This window comes from Chelonia mydas, chromosome 11 (genome assembly GCF_015237465.2).
Source record: "Chelonia mydas isolate rCheMyd1 chromosome 11, rCheMyd1.pri.v2, whole genome shotgun sequence".
In the NCBI taxonomy this organism is placed as follows: Eukaryota; Metazoa; Chordata; order Testudines; family Cheloniidae; genus Chelonia; species Chelonia mydas.
In genome coordinates this window covers 27,252,899-27,267,927 of record NC_051251.2, presented here as the reverse complement: position 1 = coordinate 27,267,927, position 15,029 = coordinate 27,252,899, and the positions used below count along the sequence as shown (strand labels likewise).

Below are 15,029 nucleotides of genomic sequence, written 5' to 3'. Positions count from 1 at the left end.
TTTTGGCCGCCTGAAGATTTCCCTACATTGCGGAAATTCCCAGTTATCTGATTTGGAGCAATTTAAACAGACTGTTTTGTGGCTGAAGACCTAGGCCTAGATGTTCAATTGCCTGATTTGTGAGCACAAACAGAAAGATGGTTGTCTAAGACTAATATTTGCTCCGTAATTACACATGGGTGCAAAATGGAAGACTCTTCTGCAAATCTGAGTCAAAAGGTTTTTTATGTTAGGATTTCTAGTTTAAGAGCAGGCTGCTTCCTTTGACAACACCATGCTTCCAACCTGTTCCCTGTCACTCCCAACTTCATTCTTACAACAATGTGGATAACGTCCATCTAGTCCAGTATCCTGTCTTCCAACAGTAGCCAATGCCAGGTGCTTTTGAGGGAATGAACAGAACAGGTAATCATCAAGTGGCAAACAGAGGCTAGGGACACCATCCCTGCCCATCCTGGCTAATAGCCATTGATGGACCTATCCTCCATTAATTTATCTAGTTCTTTTTTGAACCCTGTTATAGTCTTGGCGTTCACAACATCCTCTGGCAAAGAGTTCCACAGGTTGACTGCGTGTTGTGTGAAGAGGCCATGGTTTTATTCAAACATGATATTGTGAAAAAAACACTCCTCCTAATGACTTCCATAAATGGTGGCACCCAAATTTAGTGGGCCTTGGGTGGTGCTTCGCTAACTGACAGACTTAAGCTGTAACCCTTTTTTGGTCATGATTTCCCCATATCAATCCAATTCCTAAATCAAAACCTCCAGTGCATTTCCAGATTCAAAGATAAATGAATCACTTTTAATCCTTTCTCTCCTTTGTGTCCTTCACACTCACTAGATGCTTCCTTCCAATTTATTAGAATGTTTTATTAGATAAATCGATGTCTTTTCATGCCACAAATCTGTAACACCTTGGAAAGCTTTGAGTTGCAAAAGGTATTCCTCCTCCTCTTTGTTGTTGGTGCATTCCACGACAGCCAGGTTCTTTTACCCTATTCTTGACTCTGGGCCATAAACTTGGTTCTGACAGTATGTTGAGTAATCTGTAACTCTTATCCCTGTGGGTCAGTATGAATGTCAGCTCTCCCATTTTGTATACGGGAGAGCTTTTATCCTGCCAGGGCATGCATAGAAGTTTAAATTGTACTACTTTGGGGGGAGGGGCACTGCTGGGGGATGCAAAACTCCTCTGTGGGCAAGAGCAAACTCCTTCAGCCCCAGGGCCCAGGCGATGGGCGCAGAACTCCCCTCATCACTGCCCAGGAGCAAGAGGAGAGAGCTCCCCTCCCCTGTGGCTGGCCGGGGCTGGAGAAGTTCACTGTCCCCGCTACAGCTCCGAGGCTTGAAGTTTGCTCTCCCCGCCGCAGCCCAGAAGCAGGAGGAATTCTGAGCCCCTCCCTGGGGCCCCTGGGCTGCAGGAGTTCTGCGTCCCTCAACAATTATTGGGTGGGGCCATGCCCCAGCTTGTCCCCGACGTTGAGCACGCCCTTCTATCCTGCAACAGCCATTCTGCACAGCTACTGCTCATGGGGCAGATAAAGAATATAAACCAAACTATGGGTTCCTTTTCTACTGACTTCCACCTGTTCAGAAAGATATCAATTTGTAAATGACCTTTTCATAGATGGGGGTGCTGATTTAACATAATGAGATACTAGCATTTAACAGACAAGAAAATAAAATAAAAAAATCATCCCTCTAGGATTACATGAGCCAGTCCTCATTTAATGCCAGCAACCTGAAATGGGATGCTGAATGTGAAACACTTAGTCATTCTGTAAATTTTAAAAAGGTAACTACACTAAGGGAAACACCTTGGAAAAAACAACTCTCAGATTGCTTACACTTGGGCCTGGTTTTCCTTTCATTGATAAAACTCCCCTTCATATTAAAGGGAAGCAAGCCCCTGAAACATAGTCATTTTACTTTAAGAATAAGTAACTATGAGTAGATATGTGTAAATTCCTAAATTTACTAGGTTTCAGAGTAACAGCCGTGTTAGTCTGTATTCGCAAAAAGAAAAGGAGTACTTGTGGCACCTTAGAGACTAACCAATTTATTTGAGCATAAACTTTCGTGAGGTACAGCTCACTTCATCGGATGCATCCGATGAAGTGAGCTGTAGCTCACGAAAGCTTATGCTCAAATAAATTGGTTAGTCTCTAAGGTGCCACAAGTACTCCTTTTCTTTTTTGTAAATTTACTAGTAGGATGCTGTTCAGAGGGTTACTAGGGACTGTTCACTGTTCTTGTGGCCAAATCAGTTTTAATTTTTGGAGGAGCTCATAAACCAAAAGATGCACACTATTAACACTTCACTTTGCAGAGACAACCATCTCTGTGTGGGCTGAATGAGAATGGCTTCATGCACACTTTAAATAATCTAACTCCTGTGCATATGTTAGTGAGAGGGTTTGCATGCACAAAAAACGTCAGCATATTAATACATGCACAGGGGTTGATTATTTAAAGAGCACATGTGGGTATTAGTAATATTGCACTTTGCACATGCCAATACCTGCAAACAAACTGCAAGTTTATGTGCATGTGCAATTTTGTTGATGAACTGATAGAGGCTTGACTGAAAAGTCCCTCTTTATGTGCTTTTCAAGAAAAGTGAATACAGGCAGTTCCTACAATCTGCCTAATAAACTTTTGCAAAACAAACCAACTCCCATTTTAGCTCATCTGCATTTGAAATGGAAATGGGTCATAGCAATATTCATCTCCTGAACTTTGGGGTTTGGGTAAAATGGGCCCCATGAACCTCATATGAACCCCTCCCATTTTGATTCTGAAATGTCAAAACTCAATTTACAAGATTTTGCAGAACTAAAATCCAGACCAATCTCCATAATTTTCCAGGCTCTGATGTTAGTGTTTTAGTTTTCCAGTGTTGCTCGCATATGCATTATGTAGATAGTGTAGAAATGTATTGAAGACTGTGATAAAAAGTGTTACACTTTTCCAGATGCTCACTGAAAGCAGCTTCGTCATAAAAACAGATACTTTAAACACTGCAGCTCTCTAGATATGTCACTAAATATTGACAGAAATTTGTCAGCAGAGATTATGATGAGTCATCTTTGGACTTGAATTTATCAAGAAACTTCGTTCATTTATTAAAAAAATAAAATAAAATTCCAAAGTTACTGGAAGCACAGTCTCATTGCAAGCTGGAAGAGCAGATGGAGTAATTTAATTCCTTCAAACTATTGGATTGGTGACAGGTATTATGTAGTGTAAGAGCAGAAAGTTCCATCTGGTGTGCACATTGGCTGCTACAATGATACTTAGCATGGTAAAATGATGTCAAAACAGATGCAATAGCCAAGGCATGAAATTAAGGTATTTTTCTGCATACTTTCATGGGAATAGGGTCTCATTCTTTGCCCACTGGAGTCAAAGGAAATATTTCTATTGACTATAATGAGAATTGGATCAGGCCCTCAAAGTGCAAAGACCTGAGTTGCATAGCAATAAAGGGACTGTTTTGTGAATGAGGTCAGTTTTGCATTAGTGGGCATCATAAAGTTTGGTATGAAGATACCAGGAGGTGTGGGGTTTTTTGGTTTTTTTTGCTTGTTTTTTAACCTAACTATATCAAGCATGTCATGTGTAAACTTGCCCGATTTTCTCTAAAAGATCCCTTGGAGTTCTCTCAGATGTGTATTGTCAGCTGTAACACATTAACTGAAGGGACTGGAGTGTCAAAATTTTGTACTAACATTCTTTCTTTCAGCGTAACAGCCGTGTTAGTCTGTATTTGTAAAAAGAAAAGGAGTACTTGTGGCACCTTAGAGACTAACCAGTTTATTTGAGCATGAGCTTTCGTGAGCTACAGCTCACTTCATCGGATGCATAGCATATCGTGGAAACTGCAGAAGACATTATATACACACAGAGACCATGAAACAAAACTTCCTCCCACCCCACTCTCCTGCTGGTAACAGCTTATCTAAAGTGATCATCAAGTAGAGCCATTTCCAGCACAAATCCAGGTTTTCTCACCCTTCCCCCCCCGCCACCCACCCCCCCCCCCACACACACATACAAACTCACTCTCCTGCTGGTAATAGCCCATCCCTCTTTGAAACCTCTCTTTATAATGCGCATGATAATCAAGGTGGGTCATTTCCAGCACTAATCCAGGTTTTCTCACCCCCCCCCCCACACACCCCCCTCCAAAAACCACACACACAAACTCACTCTCCTGCTGGCAATAGCTCATCTTACAATGTGCACAGCAATAATCCAAGTTTAACCAGAACGTCTTGGGGGGGGTTTGTAGGAAAAAAACAAGGGGAGATAGGCTACCTTGCATAATGACTTAGCCACTCCCAGTCTCTATTCAAGCCCAAATTAATAGTATCCAATTTGCAAATGAATTCCAATTCAGCAGTTTCTCGCTGGAGTCTGGATTTGAAGTTTTTTTGCTTTAAGATAGCGACCCTCATGTCTGTGATTGCGTGACCAGAGAGATTGAAGTGTTCTCCGACTGGTTTATGAATGTTATAATTCTTGACATCTGATTTGTGTCCATTTATTCTTTTACGTAGAGACTGTCCAGTTTGACCAATGTACATGGCAGAGGGGCATTGCTGGCACATGATGGCATATATCACATTGGTGGATGTGCAGGTGAACGAGCCTCTGATAGTGTGGCTGATGTTGTTAGGCCCTGTGATGGTGTCCCCTGAATAGATACGTGGGCACAGTTGGCAACGGGCTTTGTTGCAAGGATAGGTTCCTGGGTTAGTGGTTCTGTTGTGTGGTATGTGGTTGTTGGTGAGTATTCGCTTCAGGTTGGGGGGCTGTCTGTAGGCAAGGACTGGCCTTTCTCCCAAGATTTCTCTCACAAATCCTAGGAAGATAAGATATATGCCATCATGTGCCAGCAATGCCCCTCTGCCATGTACATTGGTCAAACTGGACAGTCTCTACGTAAAAGAATAAATGGACACAAATCAGATGTCAAGAATTATAACATTCATAAACCAGTCGGAGAACACTTCAATCTCTCTGGTCACGCAATCACAGACATGAGGGTCGCTATCTTAAAGCAAAAAAACTTCAAATCCAGACTCCAGCGAGAAACTGCTGAATTGGAATTCATTTGCAAATTGGATACTATTAATTTGGGCTTGAATAGAGACTGGGAGTGGCTAAGTCATTATGCAAGGTAGCCTATCTCCCCTTGTTTTTTTCCTACAAACCCCCCCCCCAAGACGTTCTGGTTAAACTTGGATTATTGCTGTGCACATTGTAAGATGAGCTATTGCCAGCAGGAGAGTGAGTTTGTATGTGTGTGTGTGTGTGTGTGGGGGGGGGTGGGTGGCGGGGGGGAAGGGTGAGAAAACCTGGATTTGTGCTGGAAATGGCTCTACTTGATGATCACTTTAGATAAGCTGTTACCAGCAGGAGAGTGGGGTGGGAGGAAGTTTTGTTTCATGGTCTCTGTGTGTATATAATGTCTTCTGCAGTTTCCACGATATGCTATGCATCCGATGAAGTGAGCTGTAGCTCACGAAAGCTCATGCTCAAATAAACTGGTTAGTCTCTAAGGTGCCACAAGTACTCCTATTCTTTCTTTCAACTATTTAATAGGCGTTGGAGTTTAATTAAACAGAGTTTTAAACCATCTGACTAAAATCCCTTCCTTTCTTAGCAGTCTCAGCTGTGATGTCATAATTTCACTAGTTCTCCAGTTGCTACAGTCTTCCAGGGTAGATAGATCTGAATTTCTAATGTAAAATCAAGGAGAAAGCCTTGGTTGTTTGGTTCCCTCCCCAAATTCTTTCATGACTTCTTTACACATCATAAAGAAACAAAAAGGGAATACCTGCATTTTTCCTTTCCAAGCTATTTTAATGCAAGGGAACATTTCTATCTCAGTTAATGCTACCTCCAGAGAAGCTAGTGGTGTTATGAAAGAAACTGAGTTCTTAGCTAAACCAAAACAATTTGCAAATGTCATTTTGAATTCACTGGGTTTCTGTGAATGGCTCTATTTCAGGACTGCTTGCTCATACCTTAGCAACATGAGACAATCTTCATTGGCAGATAACTTCACCTTTAAGGATCATTTAAATTTTATTTTAGCTAGATGAAGGAATTTTCATTCCCATGACTTATGCTCTCAGACATGTGCTATTAAAAACTTAAACCAAGAGCTTCCTAACAGAGAGAAATCTTACTGTGCCTTTTTTTCAAGTCAGTGAAATTTGCAATTTTTTGTCCTTATTTGGATAAAGTAATTAAACAAAACCTGTTTTCATTGCATTAATGTGTCTTACAGTCTTGGATATTGGAAGTCAGTATTTTCAGATTTGATCTATAAGAGATACCAGAATCTTCAAGTCTTTATTGTACAGGAGACTTATTAAGGCCTAACAAAGGCTACTTTTAAAAAAGACTTCATAATAGATACAAAGTTACTAATAAATAATAAAATATATCTACTGATATTTAACACTTACATAGTGTTTTTTATCAGCAAGTATCAAAATGCTTCAAGATGGAGGACTGGGATTATTGTCTTAATTTTACAATGGGAAACGGAGGCACAGGCTGGCACTTAATGGCAAAATCCGATTCAGAAAGAAAATGTTCTTTTAGGAGTTAAATTGCTAATCTTGGGTTATAAGGGCAGTAAGTAGCAATTAGTAAATTTACTACCACTGTTCAAAATTCTGTTTGTACACTGGTTTATATTTTTTATGCTACAAAGAAATTTGGCATGCTAGCCAGGCAAACCTGTTAAAGCAAAGACAGCTCCTATTGGGATATCATTTAGCCTTCATTGACAACTCTTCTTGCAGGCTCATTGATTTATCTGGTGAACTGCAATGTCTGTTACTGTTGTATTGTTCTGCCAAGGTGCTGGAATTGGCTGTTTTGAGAACCAACTAATACTGGATGAAGAAAAAATATAAAAAAGACTATAACTCCATTTGGTGTTTTCACAGACAAGTAAGATACAGGAGTCTGACTTTCCTCCTGTCTTCAGAAATACATTGAGCGATCTGCAACTCGATGGGCTGGTATTGATAACCTCTTTGTTACATCTGCAGTTTCATACAAACCTGTTGTATACAATATAATACGAACTTGGCTTAAGTACCAAAGGGAAAATGCATGAATAAAAGTGTCTTATGTATGGGGAAAAACAATTAGAAGGAAAAAGTAGCTGCAGCAGGGAGTGGGGATGTATTATCTCCACAGTATTATTTGCAGCCCCTTGGTCAAGGGATAGAATCTTAATTAAAGATCTCTGTAACTTAGAGTCGAAATCTAAGTGAAAACGTTCAAATGCTAAGCTCAGAAACTAAAGGATCTTAGCTAACATATGTAGCAAACTAACATGTCTTTCTCCTATTATGTATAAAAACAGATTGACTTTGAATTACTGTATAGGCTAATTACTCAGAAGCATCATTCTTAAGGCTGACAGAATATTTTTCCCTTAAAACTTTTTTTCGATGGAAAATTGGGTTTTCAGTCAAACAAAAATGTTTGTGGAAAGTGTTTGTTTGCCGTAACATTTTTTGATTTTTCATCAGAAAACTAACAATTTTTTATTTGCTGGCTGACAATATTTAAATTTTTGGTAGTTTTCCTCTGAAAATTTTCATTTTTGGTTGTTGAAAACCAAAAAATGTAACTTTCATTTTTTTCAATGAAAAGTTGAAATTTTGTGTAGGAAAAATTTCTGATAATGTTTAATAATTTTCACCTTTCTACCTGGATTTGTCCAGTAACATAATCTTGTTGCTTATGTACATGTAAGTCAGCATCCAGCAATCGTTACTTCCTTGAGCAAAATGATGATGCAGTCAGAGAGTTGCAGCATCAGTACGGATTCCTAGGAAGATAAGATGTACTTATTTTTCTTGTAGGGTACAGAGATCTTGATCTTTATGGACATATTTGCAATTCAAATTTGAATGTAAGTTTTGAAGTTTAATTTTACTTTATCATTTAAACTATGGTAGAGTTACATCAGTCACGGGTCAGGTCCATTGTGTTTTAGAGGGCACTTGGGATTTGTTTTGTGCGTCAGTCCAGTACAAAATTCTTTATCATCATTTATATATTGATAGGGGAATTCAAACTTTTGGCATGTGGGATCCTTTGGCCCTCAATTTATAACTCTAAAAGACAGTGGTGAATAGCTATATTACCACGATTACCCTCAGACAGGGCCTGATCCAACTCTCACTGAAGGCAATGGGGCTTTTCTCTTGATTTTTCAATGGATATTGGATCAGGCATGTAAATAAAATGACCTGTTCTTAAAATCTAAAGTGACTTGTTTATTTCATTTCATGCTGAAAGCTATTGCCCTTTCAGTCATCTTATTATATTGGAGGACTACACGGATAAATCCTAGCCCCCATTATATTTTTTTGCTATTGATTTCACTAGAAACAGGATTTGGCCCACTGTTATGGTTGTATGACTGGAATGGTTTGGGGATGCTAGAGGTTTGTTGAAGGTCTGCCCCCAATATATAGACTAATAGCCAAAACAAAACTCATTGCTGCTTCAGGTTGAAACAAAAAACCACAGAGGTTTATACACATTCCCCTCCCCACGCCACCTGTGAGAAGAATAAAACCCTTATTCCACCATAGGAAGTTTTAGAATGCTACAGCACAGAATCATTCTCCATACAGGTATCTCTATAAATAATGAGATGCATAATATTGCCACAGCTGTGCACTGCCAGATGGTTCTGCTTTTTTAAGCTTAAAGTAACTTCCTTCCTTTGCAGTGAGAAAAGCCAACTCTGTCAAGATCTATAAATTCATCTTGTAAGGAGTAGACAAGTTCTGAGAGACCTGGATTTGAACTTAGAAATTCAGAGAAACTTCAGATACAGGAGTTACAACAAAATGAGTCACAAGCTAGAGTCAGGTAGTTGTGTTTGAAGTGCCGAACTTCTCAACTGGGTTGTTTGTGGATAATGATGACACCAATATAAAAGAGGTGTAAATAGTCACACTGCTGCTAAGAATGGAGCCTGGATCCTGACTGGGGCCTTTGGTGCTACCACAATACAAATACTAAATAGTAACAATAATAGTAATGCTGATGCAAACAGGGAAAAAGGACTAAAATTGCCATTAAAATGTTCATAATAATTAACAGAACTGTACTCAGGATATTTGAAATAATTTGTACTCATATACAATGCAACTACTCTGAACCTAGGCACTGAGGTTTGACCAGCAAAATATTTAAGAATACGCTTAATTTTAAGCATGTGAATAATCCCATTGAAGTTTTTCCTTTATTCCCCTTAGTCCCATTACTTTGCTGGAATGGAGCCTAAGACACTATGGTGTTGGGCACCAATATAAGACTCTAGATGGATAAGTATAATTTTATGGCATCATATGAAGCAATATAAGTATATGACACGATTTTGGGGGAAGGTTAAGGGCATGTTCCCAAAGGTGGGAGGGGAGATGTATGTGGAAAAGGGCTTTTCTATTGCTTTGATTTACTGTCTGGCTAAGATCATTTGTTACCGTTCATGACTGTGAAAAGTGGCTGCTGGGCTGAATTTTCAAATGGCGTTAAATGGTCATTATTATGTTGTTGTAAGACTATTTAAGCTAAGGGAGTTAGGCACCCAAATCTCACTGCATTTCAGTGGTGTTTGGACACTGAACTTCATATGCTTCTTTAAAACTCTCAGCCTTGACTGTCAGAATGCCAAGAACTTTTCATCTAGGTGGGCCTTTTTTTTTTTTTTTTTTTTACCCTATTGATTACATCTAAGTAAATAAGCACATATTTTCAGTTTCTAAGCTGATCTGTTTTATGCTCCTCAAACCTCTCACAGGTGTTTGCATGAGCATATTTTTCATTTCCGGAGATGTCAGAATGCTGTAGAGTAGCTATATAAATGACATCTACCAAAGTGAATGGAAAGTGACTTCCTCTTCATGCACTCTCTGGGTAAAATTCAGACCTGTGCCTAGTGCCCACACAAGGCCCTATGCACCACTTCAGCTCTGCACTACGGGCTTAAGTGGAACTTAATGCGAATGGCCGCCTCTGCACTGAGGTAAATTATGTCCTGTCTGCACAATGGCAGCAATAGAATTATTGTGCCGCAGAGTCTTTTCTGTAATGCCTTATGCACTTGTAGATAGAATTTCAGTTGCTATTGAACGTTCAGGTACAGGTTTCTAAAGGATTCTCTTCCCCCTCCCCAGTATATCTATTGTAGCACAAAATGTTTGGCCTTGTATCTAATGCAAACACTTGCTTAATGTGCCTGTTGCTATGGCTGCTGTATCTGATCCATCTGTCTGACTCATGCCCTTGAATTATCCTGTTTTCAGAGTTTACATGATCTAAATTTTATGAAAGGGACAGACAGCTCAAAATGGATCAAACTATTCTGATCAACTTTGTATGCTTTGGGGCCTGCAGTGTCCAAACAAGGCGGGTGACTGCTTTTTGCTTCAGTGCTGCCAAAAATCATGTGGGATATGATACAGAGCACACTGAGGTTAATGAGAATTTTTTTCTTGACTTCAGCTAGTTTTGCATCACAACCATAGTTTGTCCTTTGAGAGTGTAGCAAGATGGAGATACTTAATGCGCTAGTAACTCCTGATGAAAAATACGATTAGTCTCATAGCACTGGAGAACTGTTTTAGAAGCATTGAGTATTTTCCCATCTCTCCTCAAGAGCACACTGTAGAATTACTGGATTTGAATGCCTAATCAGAAGCATATATTTCCACATCTAAATAAGAGACACTCTTTGACTCCGGTATTTCTGGCTGCAGCATTGGATTCTTAGGGGAAATCAAGAAGGTATTTCTGCTACAGTGCAATGTGTTAAAATTGTATTTAAATAAATCTGAATGTACTGTGCAGGCAATATATTTAAAAAGAAAACAATCCACAAGAGGTCTTCAGCATAGTACATAAGTTATTTATAGAATATCTGAAAGTGCCATACCTAGATTATAGAGCATTCTAACAGAGATAAGAAGCAAGAATTCTGAGAGCTTTTGAACACCCTGGAGATTTAGCATTGGACCATTTATTACAAAGCTGTGTTTGAGTGAAGGTAATACATTAGGGAAAACTCATATCTGTTCTGGGATATGAAATCCCACTTGCTGTGTGGTGTCGTAGTTTAAATTTTGGTATCCTGATCTGTAATATACATTAGAAATGTACAAAAACTCATACAAGACCTTGTAGAGAGGTTTTTCTTATGTTGCCTGGTATAGTCTATATATCTACATTTGCACTACCATATTTTAAGTAGGTTAAAATAGGCTAAAAGGCTTAGAACATAATTATAGAAGCACCCAAAAGGGATTTAAACATTGACAGAAAAGCTTACTTAAGTTGCTCAATGCTAGCATGTCAAGTGTTTACATAATTGTGAGAAGTTACATAATGGTTCTCTGTACTTGTTTGACTATATACGTCAGTATTTTAACAGGTACATACCTAAAAAACTACAGGTAAAATTCTGCCATCACATACATGCATGCAACTCCCTTCGTAATCAATGAAAGTTTCATTTGCTTTTGTGAGACAAGAATGTACCTCCATACAGTTTATTAAAACAAGGCTGTGACGTGGCCAACAATGATATGAATATGTTTCATCTGAGGTAAAGCACTCTGCATTCTAAGAGGTACCTAAACTTCATCACCACATCTGAGGACAAATTAATATTCTCCAGTTTCCAAACAAAAATCTTTCCTCTAGGATGATGATGTATTTTGCTGCCACCAGTGACACGTGACAGACTTTAATTAAGCTTTACGAAGTAAGTAAGATGTAAAACACCCTACAAATATGAGTTCTATTCCAGCATAGAACTAATGGAATCTTTAGTAGTCATTTTCTGCAAAATTACGTTCCTAAATCAGTCTGGTATATCCTGCATTGATTTTAAGGTGTTTTGTTGTTGTTTTGTTTTAAAATAGTGTTCTGATTGTCCAAGAGTCATGACAATTCATTTTTCCCATCAGCTGAATAATCATGGAGATGAACTGTTAATTTCTTGCCGAGTTTATATCACACATCAGTAAATTCTGAAATTCTTCATCTCATGGATTTTTAATTGTCTGTTCCATTTCAAGTTTGCAGTGTTGTTGTAGCTGTATTGGTCCCCTCGCTCATATTCCATTTAAGGAAATTTTAAACGGTTGCTTAAAAAGATGATAGAATTAGCTCTTCATTTTAAATTTAGCATGACATATCCTCATGCTGATTTGTAGAGTTAACTAAGGTTATCATAATATACATGTTGTTTTCTTTGATGCCTTTTAGAAGGTGTTTCTAGATGAATAGATTTAGCAGTATAAGACTAATGGTAGGCTTACACAGCAAAAGCTGAGCAGATACTCATGTAGGGCTTGCCTATGCACAGCTTTTGCTGTGTAGGTGTACCTCAGTCAATCAACTAACAAATGTAAGCCTCTTGACTGAGCTGTAGTTAGCCAAATAGTACCAGTGTCTATTGGTGCAAAGCTTGATTTTGAAAGATGAGCACTTTTTGTGTACCACTATAAAGAAAAAAAATGTACACAGTGGTCCAGTTTCTGCTCTTAGATAGAGCTCTGAAGATCTGAGGCATAAGCCTGTGCATGGGGGGGATTTTACAACCCTTACATTTGTTGAATGGTGTTAACTCATGGAGTGAGTCAGTGCGACCACTCACGTAAGTAACCACTAATCACTAAGTGAGGGTTGCGGAACCTGACACAGAGTGAATCAGAGATTTAAGGTAAAATAGAGGAATAACTTTATTCTAGTTAGAAACATTAACAGGGATAATTCCAAAACTAGGTCCATGAGCTAGGGGTGGGGAATTTATGGCCTCACAGGATTTGCTGCTCACAGTGCTAGCATAGTCCCTTCATAATGTCCAGAAACTATTACCATAATCCTCCTGGTAACAAGTTGCCCTCTAGCTCCCCATACAGGATTATTACTAGAACTGATTTGCATGTTTTCTTTTTTTGACAAAAACTTGAATTTTTTTGATTAAAACCAGAAATTTTTCCATGAAAATTTCCTGGTAGTCAATAACCATTTTCAAATAAAGAAGTTTCAATTTAAATTTTTTGACCAACTCTAGTTATTACAGTACACAACTTCCATTGACATCAGTGGCAGTTTTGTGTATGTATCTGAGGGCAGCGTCTGGTTTACCGGATATATCTTAGTGTTTATGATGTGCAAGAACTTATGTGTATATTGGATACTAGCATCTGGCGGGCATTTTTACAATTAAATATAGTATGCAAATTCAGTAATGAACCTTATTTCCAAGGAACAGCAGCCTCTTGCTTCTGTTAACACTTTGGCCACATCTTTTTCCTTTGCAAGTTTCTGCAGATTTGAAAGAGAAGTTAAGATGTACACCCTTTTCATGTGCTATTCCCAACTTACTGTCAGTGTTATGGACATCTGCCAAGAAATTACAGTTGAGCAAACTAAAACCATGGGAGAAGTTTGGTATCATGTAACACTTTATTCCACATTATACTTGATACCTCTTTTGAACAAGCGTACCTTTACTCTGAAGAGTCTTGTGCATGAAAACAGGATGGGACTTTAATGACAACATTGCATCACAGTTTAAATCTTCCTATTGGTCAGAAACTGAGCATCAACCTGAACAGAATTGGGAAGTTTTAGATTCAACTGGAATTTGAATGTCTAAGTTTGGAGATCTGTATTTTGGTTCTGACAGCTCTGGAAATTATTGGCCTGATTATCTCATTTACACTGATGTAAATCAGTCAAGAGCGTAACACTGATGTAGAACCAGTGTGAGAGGAAAATCAGGCGCAATGTATCTGCATCAGCAGTTTAGATCCAGGGTTTTGGTCTTAGCACATTTTTTGAATGAATCTGTTGAACCTTGCTGTACAAAATAAACAATTTTGGCTGTATAAAAATGAGAATAGCAGTTTGATTTTCTAAACCAAGACATAACGTGGTTTGAACTGAAAACACTTGAGCCAGCTAGCTAGCTTTGGATACTCCTAAATATACTACTTGCAAACAGGTATTTTGGTTTTGGGTGGAGGGAGAAGGAACTAATTTTTAATATCATCCCCACAGTTCGGCTTTCCAGTTACTTACTGGAAATTACTTAAACTGGCATTGTTCAATGTGACGCTTTGGGGGGGAAACATTTCCAGGTATAGTAGCATCCACATTAACTTCCCACTGGTTCTAAGGCAGGCAAAGTAAGCAAATTGCCTGACCAACCTGCAGGTGTTTAAACATTCTCACCTCTCCCACCTAGATTATATCATGATCTGAACATCTCCAACAAGTCCTTATCAAGCCATACACTGAGGCTTTGCAGTGAATTTGCTCCCATCACCTTGTTTTGGAAGCTGTATCTGTTCCTTTGATTATAACACACACTTTTTAAAATGAATGACTACTTCCTGTCACAGCGGCATAATTAGATATAATCCCCAGGTAACCTGCTTCCAGCTGCTGAAATTAAACTGCTGAATGTAGCCCCAAACCCTTTTCATTGGCTCATATTTTAACATAAACTCTTCTTTATTAACACAGCAGCTACCAAGAGAATCCCACCTGATTCTAGCTATCATTTATCCAATATTCAAGAAAGATAAAGCTACAAATTTCCCACTACTAGATTTTGTTCCACAGTCTATGTTGTAAAAGAACTGTCCAAAATTCTCCCACAGAGCTTAAATCCAGCCTTCCCTATGTTATACATTTTGAGCGGATGTGCTTTATTACATAACACACTCCTGTAATTCAATAATTCATGTGCAGAGGCTCAGTAAACAGGCCACAGTTCCAGGGAAAACTTTTGCATGCCATAATGTGTTTGGTAAAATCTATTTTAGGTTGTTATTTCATACATCCTTCAATTATTTCCTTTTAATCCTGCTTTGATTTTTTTTAAGTTGATGTGGAATTCTGAAAAAAAATGGATTTCCTCTCTAGCTGTGTGCTAACAAATTAGGCCTATTCCTT

The 15,029-nt window shown here is 38.6% G+C and overlaps 1 long non-coding RNA gene across 1 annotated transcript; it reads left to right on the top strand.

Annotated features, from left to right (window-relative positions):
• Nucleotides 1-3,174: 3,174 nt before the first annotated feature.
• Nucleotides 3,175-13,929, top strand: LOC122462458. The gene is made up of 3 exons (XR_006284994.1): nucleotides 3,175-3,353; nucleotides 7,904-7,953; nucleotides 8,782-13,929. It is a non-coding gene; the product is annotated as an uncharacterized LOC122462458 (long non-coding RNA).
• The last annotated feature ends 1,100 nt before the right edge of the window (nucleotides 13,930-15,029 follow it).